Here is a 13,134-nt window from a genome sequence, read left to right on the forward strand (position 1 = left end):
TTAATCAAAAGCCTCAAAAAGTGCTGTGTGCGATCCAAGGGAACAGGAAGAGATGCTGTCTTTGCCTTGGGAAGACATCAGGGAGGAAGGCACTGCTCCCTGGGCCTTGGCAGAGGCCACTGCAGTGTCAGCATCTGGTGCCCAGAAAGGACATGGGGACCTGGAATGGTACGGACTGTGTTCAAGGCCTTCTTCTCCCACTGTTGCGGGCAAGGTCAATAACTCAGAATTGGAACCTGGTTTTGTGGGCTTAAGGCTTATTCTATGTTGGTGCTCCATCTTTAAGTAAAAAGAATGCAAATACAAAATAAATTATGAATGGGATTTTTTTTAATAATGAAAAAGGAAATCACAACAAATGCCTGGAGTTTGGACAGTCTGAACCCTTTTTTCTCTAAGGTACTGGAAGTGCTCACACAGAAGTGCTTCCTGACAGCAGCCGGCTTCCCCTTCACACCTCGGACCCTCTGCGGCTCTCAGCAGCTCCCGGCGGCCGCAGGAGCTCACCCGAGTGAGGAACTCCACAGTTTAAGCTTCACGGTGAATTTGCCTTTCAGCAACCTCTTGAATTATTGATACTGTCACATGGAAAGTGAGACATTATAATTCGCACAATGTTAGGTTTTGTAAGAATTAGAGGAAAGAACGTATGTGAAATTTTTGTTTGTTTGTTTTGTGGTAAGAGCATTTAACATGAGGTCTACCCTCGACAAACTTTTAAATACAACATACACTATCGTTGGCTATAGGCGCTGTGTGATATGACAGATCTCTGGAACTGATTCATCTTGCATAACTGACACATTATACGTACTAAACAACTCCCCACTTCCCCCTCGCCTGGCCCCGGTATCCATGGTTCTGCTCTTTGCTTCTGTGAGTGGGACAGTTGGATTCCCCCAGTAAGTGAGGTCACGCGGCATCTGTCTTTCTGTGCCTGCCTTATCTCGTTTAGCATCATGTCCTTTGGGTCCATCTGTGTTGTTGCAAATGATAGGATTTCCTTCTTTTGTAAGACGGAATAACATCCATTGTGGGATTTGTTTTGGATGGCTAATGCCTCTTGAAAAGGGTGAGTGCGTCTGTGAGATGTGCCATGTACAGTTTCTCCCCACGCACAGACACGGAAAGTAGCACCCACACCGCAGGCAGCGGGGTGCGGGAGGCCACGCAGGAATACATGCTGGTAGGGAGAAAGTATTAGTAGTATAAGAAGAAATCAGAAACGTGAACTTTATCCCAAGATCTAATGGAATAATTACAGGAGTGTTTTGGAAAATGAATTTAGGAGATAGTTGTGATACATTATACTGTTATCGGCCAGCAGCACTTTTGCTCAGATGGCCCAACACAAGGTTTATGTCTGACATTGGAGGTTGGAGGGCACGGCCTGTACGAGTGGCACTTTGGGCCTGTGAGTGTTGGCAGGGAGATGGAAAATGGTGAGAGAACATCCTAAAGGTTAAAACAGTGGCTGCTGTAGCTCTGTGTGAACTCTCGGCTAAACCGGAGCGCCCTCCATGGGAGACGGGAAGGCACCCATTGGAAGGAGAGGGCCGCGGGGAGGAGGGCTTCGGCCAGGGCCCACGGTGCGGAGTGCGCAATGAGAGGAACCGGTCGCACCCCAGCTCCGGCACTCGGCAGCTGGCTGATCTTGGCCAAGCTGGTTGCCTTCAAAACATTAGAGCACCAGTTTCACATCTATAAATGGATATATAGTAATACTGGCTTTCAAGTTAGTCAGCCGGTCTGTCTGTCTATTTTGATAAGGACACACTGAAGTAACGTCCAGACCTGGAGGCTTGAGAGACTAACGCTCCAGGGAGTCTGTATTTTGTTCCTCGTGGTCTATAATTTGCTTTGTAGGATAAAAAGATGACCAAGGGGTGTGCATGTGTGCATGTACGTGTGCGTGTGTGTGTGCATGTGTGTTTGTGCATGTGTGCTTGTGTGTCTGATCACTCAAAGACAACTGCATATAGATACGGCCTCTGCTTTCTTTTACTGACCAAGCCAATTTTTTAAAAGAAATTGTCCATGTGGAATCCATGACCTCACTTTTCCCTTCCGAACAAAGGGATTTCTTTCCTCTGATGCTCTGGTTAGCCAGTCTGGGGAAACCTTTTATTTTGGAGAGGCAGCAGAGCCTGTTTCTGAAGCTCGTCTCTAGTGCACATCTACACTCTCCACCGTATCCTGCGTGCATTTTTAATGGACATTGGAACAGAGTGTTCAGGCAGACAACGGACTAAATGTCTTTTTTAAAAATCCTTCTGGGGTACGATCAGAATGGCCCCATTTCTCCTGTTCGGAGCCTCAGCCCCACTGCACACACGTCAGAGCACCAACATTCACTTGTATTCATGCAGGACTGTCACCAAAATGGCATTTCCATTTAAGACGTACAGGATCAGTTCTAGGAGTTTCCCTAAGGAACTTGTGGCAAGATCTCCAGCCCCGGATGTGAAATGGACCTTTGGAACTGCCGGTAGAGCTGCGCCAGGGCCCATACGCCGCCCGGGAATGCACGTCTCTTGCCGGGTTTGCTGCACGCCATGACAATCAGCATACCCTCTTCCCTCAGAGTCTTGAAGCCAGTGTGGAATGCATTTTCATTCAACTATCTAACAGATGATTTAGGAGCTTCTATTTGGGGGTGCTTTTTTTCTTCTTTTAAAATATTTAAAATCCAGGAAAACAGGCTGTGCTTAAGAACAAAGGGCACCTAGCCTAGCAGGCGAGTCTGGGGTTGGACTCTCCCAGCCCCTGAGAAACAGGGGACAGGAGCTCAAACCCTGCAGCAGAGATGCAGGTTGGGTTTGGTTTGGTTTGAGGTTTTTTGCATTTCCAGTTTCTATTTTTTTATTTTTTGCTGTGAAGGTAAATTGCTTTGTGAAAGTGTTAGAAGTGGCCTTTTGACAGCCAGATGGGACTGAGGTAAAATTTCCATTTTAGTCAAACTGGCTTCACACACTATGCAATTTTCTTCATCCCCCAGTTTAAATGCAAGGCTCCTATAGTGATATCACACTCAATCAAAGTCGACAGGTTATTTCTATTAAAGTTTGGGGTTGAATGGAGACTAACTAGAACGGTGCTTCTATTGCTAATATTTCATTCCAGTGGCAGAACCCAACACCTGGGATGGAGTTAAGGAGATAAAATTTCGAGTGCGGCTGAAATTGAAAAACAGCTTGTTAGGGTAATTTGGCACATTTAAATAAAAGCACCGTTTATTTTGATGGCCTCCTGAATTACAGAGCCCCCTGATCCCATTGCTGCCCCTGACACCTGCCCCTTCCTGAGGATCTTAATTACTCCTCGCTCAGGTGACCTGGCCCTTTGGACAGCAGGTGGAGAGAACAGCAGTGACAGGGGCTGCCGACCTGCCAATTCCCACTTATTGTGCAGAACAAAAATCCCTTTTATTGGATAATCTCTGGAGAAGAGGGAAAAAATACACAGTTCTTCTTTCCACAAACTTCAATTACCCTTTCAAACCTGTTCTGTTTGGTCCAAGTGTAACAAAAGCTAATTCCCTGCCATCGCGTTGGCTTCTGTGAGAGCCAAGGCTGCTGCGGGTGGGTGTCAGGGACTCAGGGGAAGATGAGGTGATGATTAATTAGTGCACACATCCATGGGCATAACCACTGCTGCTCCTTTTGGAAGACAGACAAATAAAATTTACCTACATGTTAAGTCCTTTTAAAACAAGATTTTATTTGTCAGAGCAACAGAACATGCTTTTGGAGAGGGATAAACTTAAAAAGCAAATCAAAGAGCACCCCCTTCAAAGTGTATTTGCCAATAAGAACAAAATGGGCCATCATTCTTACACACATGCAGCAATATTTAGGAAGCATGTTAGGCTCATAACATCCACAGGGTAAGCACAGCGGACAGCATCAATGTTGGGAGATAAAAATACTGAATTTGGCCCTGTCCCAGGGCATACAACCTCCACAGTTGCCATTTAATACGGGCAGGGGGTGAGGATTCAAAAGGAATGCTTCTCACGTCCGTCAGAAGTGCATGGTGTGTTCAGGGATCCGAGGTCCTGCCCTGGCTGTGTTCCTATTTAGCTGCACGATGTGAGGCAACATGTGTAACCTCCCCCAGACAGTTTGTTCACCAAGGCAACAAAAGTGGAGTTTACAGAGAGTGATCCAAATCTGTAAGGACTTCCATATGTCACATTTATTAATATAAGTTCTTAGCAGGAATGAGCACTATGAATAGTTCAAAGAAAGGCTTAAGAGAGAGTTCATGAATAGCGGGTACCTGAGCAGGAAGGCAGAAGCAAAGAGTTCAAGCAACACGCAGGGAAAGAAGGAGGCTGACACCTAAGGGAGGGTCTGCAAAACCCAATAATACCCTCAACTCTTCCTGCTGCGCCAGGCGGCCTTCCCCTGCCCTCCACATCAAGGGTCTTCGGGACACCCAGCCTAGACTCAAGACTACAAGAAAAGGCTCTTTTATCCCCCAGAAACCCCAGGGCTTGTGCGCTCAAAACCCAAAATTGATTTCTATGGGACGAGGTCTTTCATTTCGCAGCAGGAATGAGAGTAAGTAGGCTTGAGAAAGACTGAAAATGGAAGTTCCCCAGAGAGAGGAAGAATGCGGCTGCCTTTCTCTGTGCTCCTGGAACATCCTCAATCGTTGGACAAAGGAACAATGAATACCCACCACGGGCCAGGGCGGTGCTAGGGCCGGCGCGGCAGTGGCCAAAGCAGGCACACATTGCAGGGAAGGGCTGAGAAATCAAGCAAACCAGCATGCATGGAAATGCAGAGTGGCAGCAGCCAGGTTCAGTGCTGGGGAGAACATCACCATGGTGCTATGAGAGAATGAAAAGGAAACCTCCTTCAGTGATATTATTATTTTGTGATACTAGTAAAAATGTTTAGGATTTATTGAATACTTTCTTGATATCATACCCAATGTTAAGTATTTTATGTTCATTTGATCTTTAAATCAACACTTTAAGGTTGGTGTAATTACTAAATCTGTAAGAGCAGGTAAGAAAACTGAGCTGGATCTATTAAGCAATGATCCAAGGTAGGAAGCGGCAGACACAGGTGTGGAGCAGATCTGTTCAAATCCAAGCGTATTCTCATAGTAATGGTTTTTTATCTGCCCTTTATTGAAATGACTCAGTTTCATTTATGTTTCCTTTTTCCTAATTTTGATATGCAAAATTATACATTTCATTCTTATTCATGAAATAGTTTTATTTAATTTCAATTGACATTATTAACCATAATTTATATAAAATAAAATGCTTTTACTATGAGTATAGTTTGATGAGTTCTGAGACATCTATGTAACCACCACCATATCTAAGACTTAAGACATTTTTATTACCCCTAAATAAATCTCCCTGTGCCCCTTCCCAGCCCCAAGCAACCACTGGACTGCATTCTCTCATTACCCTTTAGATTGGCTTTTGTAGAGACTCCTGTAACTGGAATCATACAGTACAGGCGCACCTCAGAGACGTTGTGAGTCTGGTTCAGACCACTGCAGTAAAGTGTCATAATGAAGTGAATCACATGATTTTTTTGCTTTTCCAGTGCATATAAAAGTTATGTTTACATTATACTGTAGTTTATTAAGTGTGCAATAGTATTATGTCTAAAACAATAATGTGCATGCCTTAACTAAAAATACTTAATTGCTAAGTAATACTAATGGTCATCTGAGCCTTCAGCGAGTCATAATCTTTTTGCCTGTGGAGGGTCTTGCCTCAATGTTGGTGGCTGCTGAATGATCAGGGTGGCCGTTGCTGAAAGTTAGAGTGGCTGTGGCAACTTCTTAAAACAAGACAACAGTGAAGTTTGCCACATCAATTGACTCTTGCTTTCACGAAATATTTCTCTGTAGCATACAATGCTGTTCGAGAGCATTTTACCCACAGTATAACTTTCAAAATTAGAGTCAATCTTCTCAAACCCTGTTGCTGTGTTATTAAGTAAGTTTATGTAATATTCTAAATACTTTGTTGGATTTCAACAATGTTCACAGCATCTTCACTAGGAGCAGTTTCCGTCTCAAGAAACCACTTTCTTTGATCATTCAAAAGAAGCAACTCATCTGTTCAAGTTTTATGAGATCACACCAATTCAAATACATCTTCAGGCTCTACTTCTGATTCTAGTTATCTTGCTATTTCCACATCTTACAGTCACCTCCTCCAGTGAATTCTTGAACTCCTCCTCAAAGTCATCCAGGAGGATTGGAATCAACTTATTTCAAACTCTTGTTAGTGTTGATATTTTGATTTTTTCCTGTGAATCACAAATCTTAATGGCATCTGGAATGGTGAATTCTTTCAGGATAGTTTTCAATTTACTTTGCCCAGATCCATCAGAGGAATCACTATCCAAGGCAGCTATAGCCTTATTAAATGGCTTTCTTAAATATCAAGACTTGACAGTCAAAATTACTCTTTGATCCATGCGCTGCAAAATGGATATTGTGTTAGCAGCATGAAAATAACATGAATCTCTTTGTGCATCTCCATTGGAGCTCTTGGGTGATCAGGTGCATTGGAAATGAGCAGTAATATTTTGAAAGGAATCTTTTTTTTCTGAGCAGTAGGTCTCAACAGTGGGCTTAAAATGGCCGGTAAGGCGTGGTATAAACATATGTGCTGTCATCCCGGCTTTGTTGTTTCATTTATAGAGGACAGGCAGAGTAGATTTACCAAAATTCCTAAGGGCTCTAGGATTTCTAGAATAGCAAATGAACATTGGTTTTAACTTAAAATTATCAGAAACGTTAGCCTCTAACAAGAGAGTCAGCCTGTCCTTTGAAGCTTTGAAGGCAGCCTTTGACTTCTCTCAAGCTATAGAACTCCCAGGTGACATCTTCTTCCAAGAGAAGATTTGTTCTGTCAGCATTGAAAATCTGCTGTTGGGGCACCTCCTTTATCAATTATATTAGCTAGATCTCCTGGATAACTTGGTGCAGCTGCTACATCAGCACTGTTGCTTCACTTCGCACTTTTATGTTATGATGATGGTTCTTCTCCATAAACCACATGAGACAATGTCTGCTAGCTTCAAACTTTTCTTCAGAAGCTTCTTCACCTCTCTCAGCCGTCACAGAATTGAAGAGAGTTGGGCCATTCCTCTGGAATAGGCTTTGTCCTAAGGGAGTGTTGTGGCTGATTTGATCTTGTCTCCAGACCACTCAAACTCTCCACGTCATCAGCAAGGCTGTTTCACTTTCTTGGCATTCATGTGTTCACTGGAAGAGCACTTTTAATTGTCTTCAGAAATGTTTCATTTGCATTCACAACTTGGCTGTTGGGTGCAAGAGGCCTGTTTTTGGTCTATCTCAACTTTTGAAATGCCTTTTTCACTAAGCGGAATCATTTCTAGATTCTGATTTAAAGAAAGAGATAGGCAACTCTTCCTTCCACTTGAACACTTAGAAGCCATTGTAGGGTTATTAATTGGCCTTATTTTAATATCGTTATGTTGGGGGGAGTAGGGAAGCCTGAGAAGAGGAAGAGAAATTGGGGAACCTACTAACTTGAAATAGCCAGTCAGTGGAGCAGTCAGAGCACCCACAACTTTTATTGGTTATGTTTGCCATCTTATATGGATGCAGTTTTTAGCACCCTAAATAATTGCAACAGTAACATCAAAGATCACTGATCACAGATCACTAAATAATAATAATGAAAAGTTTTCAAATATTGTGAGAATTACCAAAATTTTACATAGAGACACAAACTAAGCACAGGCTGTTGGACAAATGGTGCCGATAGACTTGCTCAATGCAGAAATGCCATCAGCCTTTAATTTATAAAAAATACAATATCTGTGAAGTGCAATAAAGCAAAGTGTAATGAAATGAGGTATGTCTGTAGCAAATAATGACTATGTCATAAAATAACAAAGATTACAAATAAACAGCCTAATCATGTACCTCAAGAGACTAGGAAAACAAGAACTAAACTCAAAATTAGTAGAACAAGGGAAATACAAAACATCAGAGCAGAAATGAATGAAATAGAGACTTAAAATACAGAAGATTAATAAAAATAAGTTTTTTGTAAAGATAAACAAAATTGACACACTTCTATCTAGACCAAGAAAAAAGATAAAAGACTCACACAGATAAAATCAGAAATGACATAGAAAACATTACAACTGGTGCCACAGAAATGCAAAGGATTATAAGGGAGTACTATGAATAATTATGTGCCAACAAATTGGATGAGTATGAAAAATGAATGAATTCTGGACACATTCAATCATCTAAGACTTAATAATAATGAAATAAAAAATCTGAACAGACTAGTAACCATTGAGGAAAGAATAACTAATAAAAAGTCTCCCATCAAAGAAAAGAAAAGGACCTCCTGACTTCACTACTGAATTCTACCAAACATTTAAAGAAAGTAATCCCAATTCTTCTCAGACTACTCAAGAAAACTGAAAAAGAGGGAATACTTCCAAACTCATTCTATGAGGCTATCATTACCCTGATACCAAAACCATGCAAAAATACAACAAAAAAACAAAAAAGAAAACCACGGGCCAATATTCCTGATGAACATAGATGCAAAAACTAACAACAAAATATGAGCAATCCAAATTTAACAGCACATTAAAAAGATCACTCATTATGTTCAAGTGGGATTCATCCCAGGGATGAAAGTATGGTTCAACATATACAAATCAATAAATGTGATGCATCCTATTAAAAGAATAAAGGACAAAAATATGACCATTTTAAAAGATCCAGAAAAAAAAAGACAGAATTTAACATCCCTTTACAAGAAAAACTCTGAACAAATTAGGTATATAAGGTATGTAACTCAACACAATAAAGACCATATATGACAAAATCACAACTAACATCACAATGAATGTGGAAAAGTTGAAAGCTTTTCCAATAAGATCTAGAGCAAGACAAAGATGTCTAGTTTCACCACTTCTATTCAAAATATTACTGGAAGTCCTGGCCAGAGCAATTAGGCAAGAGTAAGGAAAAAAAATGCATCCAAATTGGATAGGAAAAAGTCAAACTATCCTGTTTGCAGATGACATGGTTATACACAGAAAAACCTAAAGAGTCCACAAAATACTTTTAGAACTAATAAATTAATTTAGTAAAGCTGCAGGATAGAAAATCAAAATACAAAACCCAGTAGCATTTTGATACACTAATAGTAAACTAACTGAAAAAGGAATTAGAAAAACAATCTCATTTACAATAGACACACACACACACACACACACACACACACACACAAAATACCTAGGAATAAATCTATCCTAGAAGGTGAAAAAAAAAACTCAGCAATGAAAACTATAAAACAGTGATAAAAGAAATTGAAAAGGACACAAATAAATAGAAACATATCCTGTGTCCATACCCAAACCTAACTATAGATTCAATGCAATCTCTCTCAAAATACCAATGACATTTTTCACAGAAATTTTTTTAAATCATAAAATTTGTATGAAAACACAAAAGACCCTGAATAGCCAAAGCAATCTTGAACGAAAAAACAAAACAGGAGACACCATACTACTTGACTCTGAAATACACTACAAAGCTATAGTAACCAAAACATCATGGCATTAGCATAAAAACAGACACATAGACCATTAGAACAGAGTAGAGAGCCCAGAAACAAATCCACGCATCTATAGCCAACTTACTTTGGACAAAGGTGCAAAGATCACACATTGAAGAAAGGACCATATCTTTAATAAATGGTGCTGGAAAATTGAATATCCACATATGGAAGAATGAAACTGGATTCCTATCTTTCACCATATACAAAAATCAACCCAAAATGGATTATAGACTTAGATGTAAGACCCAAACTTACTAGCAGAAAACAGACAAATGCTTCATTGCATTGGACTTGGCAAGAATTTTTTGGCTATGACTCCAAAAATACAGGAAACAAAAGCAAAAATGGACAATGAGATTATATCAAACTGAAACACTTTTGCACAGCAAAAGAAATGATCTACACCATGAAAAGACAGTCTGCACAATGGGAAAAATATTTGCAAACTATTCATCTTACAAGTGGTTAATATTAAAAATATATAAGGAACTCAACTTAGTAGCAAAAAAATAATAATCCTATTAAAAATAGGCAAAATTTCTCAAAAAGAAGGCATACAAATGACCAAGAGGTATATGAAAAAAATGCTCAACATCACTAATCATTATGGAAATGCAAATCTAAACCACATCAAATTTCACCTTACTCCAGTTAGAATGGCCATTACCAAAAAGATAAAAGATAATAAATTTTGGCAACAATGTAGAGAAAAGGGGACACTAACACCCTTGATAGGCATGTAAATTAGTACAGCCACTATGGAAAGCAATATGGAGGTTCCTCAAAAAATTGAAAATGAAGGTGCCATATGATTCAGCAATCTTGCTATAGGGTGTACATCCAACACAACAGAAATAAGTTTGTCCAAAACAACTGCACTGCCATGTTTACTGCAGTGCCATTCACAATAGCCAAGATACAGAATCAACCTAAGTATCCATCAATGGATGAATAGATAAAGAATATGTAGTATATATACAAAATGGAGCACTTGTCAGTTTTAAAAAAGAATGAAATCTGTCATTTGCAACATGGATCATCCTGGAAGACATCGTGTTAAGTAAAACAAACCAGATGCACAATGACAAATACAGCCTGATCTCACTCATCTGTAGAATCTAAAATGTTGACCTTATAAAAGCAGAGAATAGAATGATCATTACCAGAGACTGGGAAAGATTGTGGGGGTGACGCACAGAAAAAGAAATTGGTCCATGAGTACAAAATTAAAATTATATAGGAGGAATAAATCATAGTGTCCTATAGCCTAGTACAGTAACAATAGTAAATAATGTATATTTCAAAGTAGCTGGAAGAGAACATTTTTAATGTTATCACTACAAAGAAATGATACATGTTTCAAGTCAAGTGATGGATATGTTACTTTGATTTGATTATTACATAATATATACATGTATCAAAAACATCACATTGTACCCCACAAATGTTTCAATTAAAAAATTTTTTAAAAGAATAAAAAAGAAAAGATATTTTATATGACTTCAATCTTTAAATTTATGGAGACTTGTTTTGTGGTTTATCATATAGTCTGTACTGGAGAATGTTCCATGTGCACTTGGGAGGAATGTGTATTCTACTGTTGTTGTGTAGAGTATTCTACATATATCTGTTAGATGTAGCTGGCTTGTAGTGTTGCTTAAGCCCTCTATTTCTTTACTGAGCTTCTGTCTAGATGTTTTATCAATCATTGAAAATTGTGTATTGACATCATCAACTAGTATTGTAGATTTATTTCCTCCTTTAATTCTGTCAGTGTTTGCACATGTATTTTGGAACTCTGTTATTGGAAGCATATATTTTTAAAATTGATGTAACTTTTTGATGAATTGATCATTTTATCAATATATTATTTTTTTTTCTCTTTTAACAACTTTTTATTTACAGTCTATTCTATCTGATGTTTGTACACCCACTCTTCTCTCTTTTGGTTACTATTAATAATTGCATAGAATCTTTTTATCTTTTTACTTTCAATCTCTTTATGTTTGTATCTAAAGAGAGCCTTTCATAGACAACATATAGTTGGATCATGTGTTTTTATTCATTCTGCCAATGTTTGTCTTTTGATTGGAGAGCCTAATCTTATCATTTAAAGAAATTACTGTAAAGGAAGGACTTACTTGTGTATTTCTTTCATTTTGCTATTTGTTTTCTGTATTTATTATACCTTTTGTCTCTCATTTTCTCCATTACTGACTTCTTTTGTGTTCATTCAATTTTCATAGCAAAACATTTTGACTCTTTTCCCATTTTCATATATTAATAATTTTAAGGGTTTTCTGTAGTTATCATGGGATTACATTTAACATCCTAAATTTAAAACAATCTATTTTGAATTGATACCCACTTAACTTCAAAAGCATAAAATAATCTCTTCTCCTATACATCTCCACTATTCCTTTATGTTTGGTGTTGTCAAAAATATAACTGTATACATTATATTCCCAATAATATATATTTGTAATAATTTCTTATGCATTTGTTTTGTAAATCCAATAGGAAACAAAAAGTTCAAAACAAACAAAAAATACAGTAATATTTAATTTTATATTTGCTCATGTATTTACTTTACTGAAGATCTTTATTTCTTCATATGACTGAGTTGCTGTCTAGTGTCCTTGCATTTTAACCTGAAGGATTCCCTTTAGCGTTTCTTGTATGGCAGTGTAGTGGAAAGGAAATCCCTAAATTTTTGTTTTTGTGGGAATTATTTGATCTCTCTGTCATTTTGAAGGACAGTTTTTGCCAGATATAAAAATCTTGGTTGACTGTTTTCTTTTTTCAGCAATAAAATGTCATCCCACTGTCTTCTGGCATTCATGGTTTTTGATAAGAAACTGGCAGTCAATATTATTGTGTATTCTTTGTAAGTGACAGATTGCTTGCTTCTCTCTTACTGCTTAAAAGATTCTTTGGTTTTGTTTTTTGACACTTTGATTATAACGTGTCTTGCCGTGAACATCTCTGAGTTTATTACACTGGGGGTTCTTGAGATTCTTGAATGTGTAAATCTCTGTCTTTAATCAAATACACAACATTTTTAACCATTATTTCTTCTAATAATATACTTTACTCTCCTTCTCCCTTTTCTCTTTCTCAGACCCTTGTCATGCGCACATTGGCCCTTCCATGGTGTCCCACAAGACCCTTCAGCTCTGTTCACTTTTTTTCATTCTGTTTGTCTTTTCACTGCTCAGACTTAATTTCAAATGACATGTTCTCAAGTTTCCTGATTCTTTCTTTAGCCTATTCGAGGCTGCTGTTGAACCATTCTAGTGAATTTTTCATTTCCATTATTGTACTTTTCAATTCCAGAACTTTTGTTTGATTCATTTTTAGAATTTCTATTTCCTTATTGATTTCCTAATACTATTTATGTATTGTTTCTCTGATTTCATTTAGTTGTCTGTCTGTGTTCTCTTAGCTCATTGATCATTTAAAAAAATTTTTTTAAAGTTTTTGTTGAATTGGTTCAGCCATTATGGAAAAGGATATATGGATGTTTCTCAAAA

The sequence above is a fragment of the Eulemur rufifrons genome, chromosome 1, assembly GCF_041146395.1.
Source record: "Eulemur rufifrons isolate Redbay chromosome 1, OSU_ERuf_1, whole genome shotgun sequence".
In the NCBI taxonomy this organism is placed as follows: Eukaryota; Metazoa; Chordata; class Mammalia; order Primates; family Lemuridae; genus Eulemur; species Eulemur rufifrons.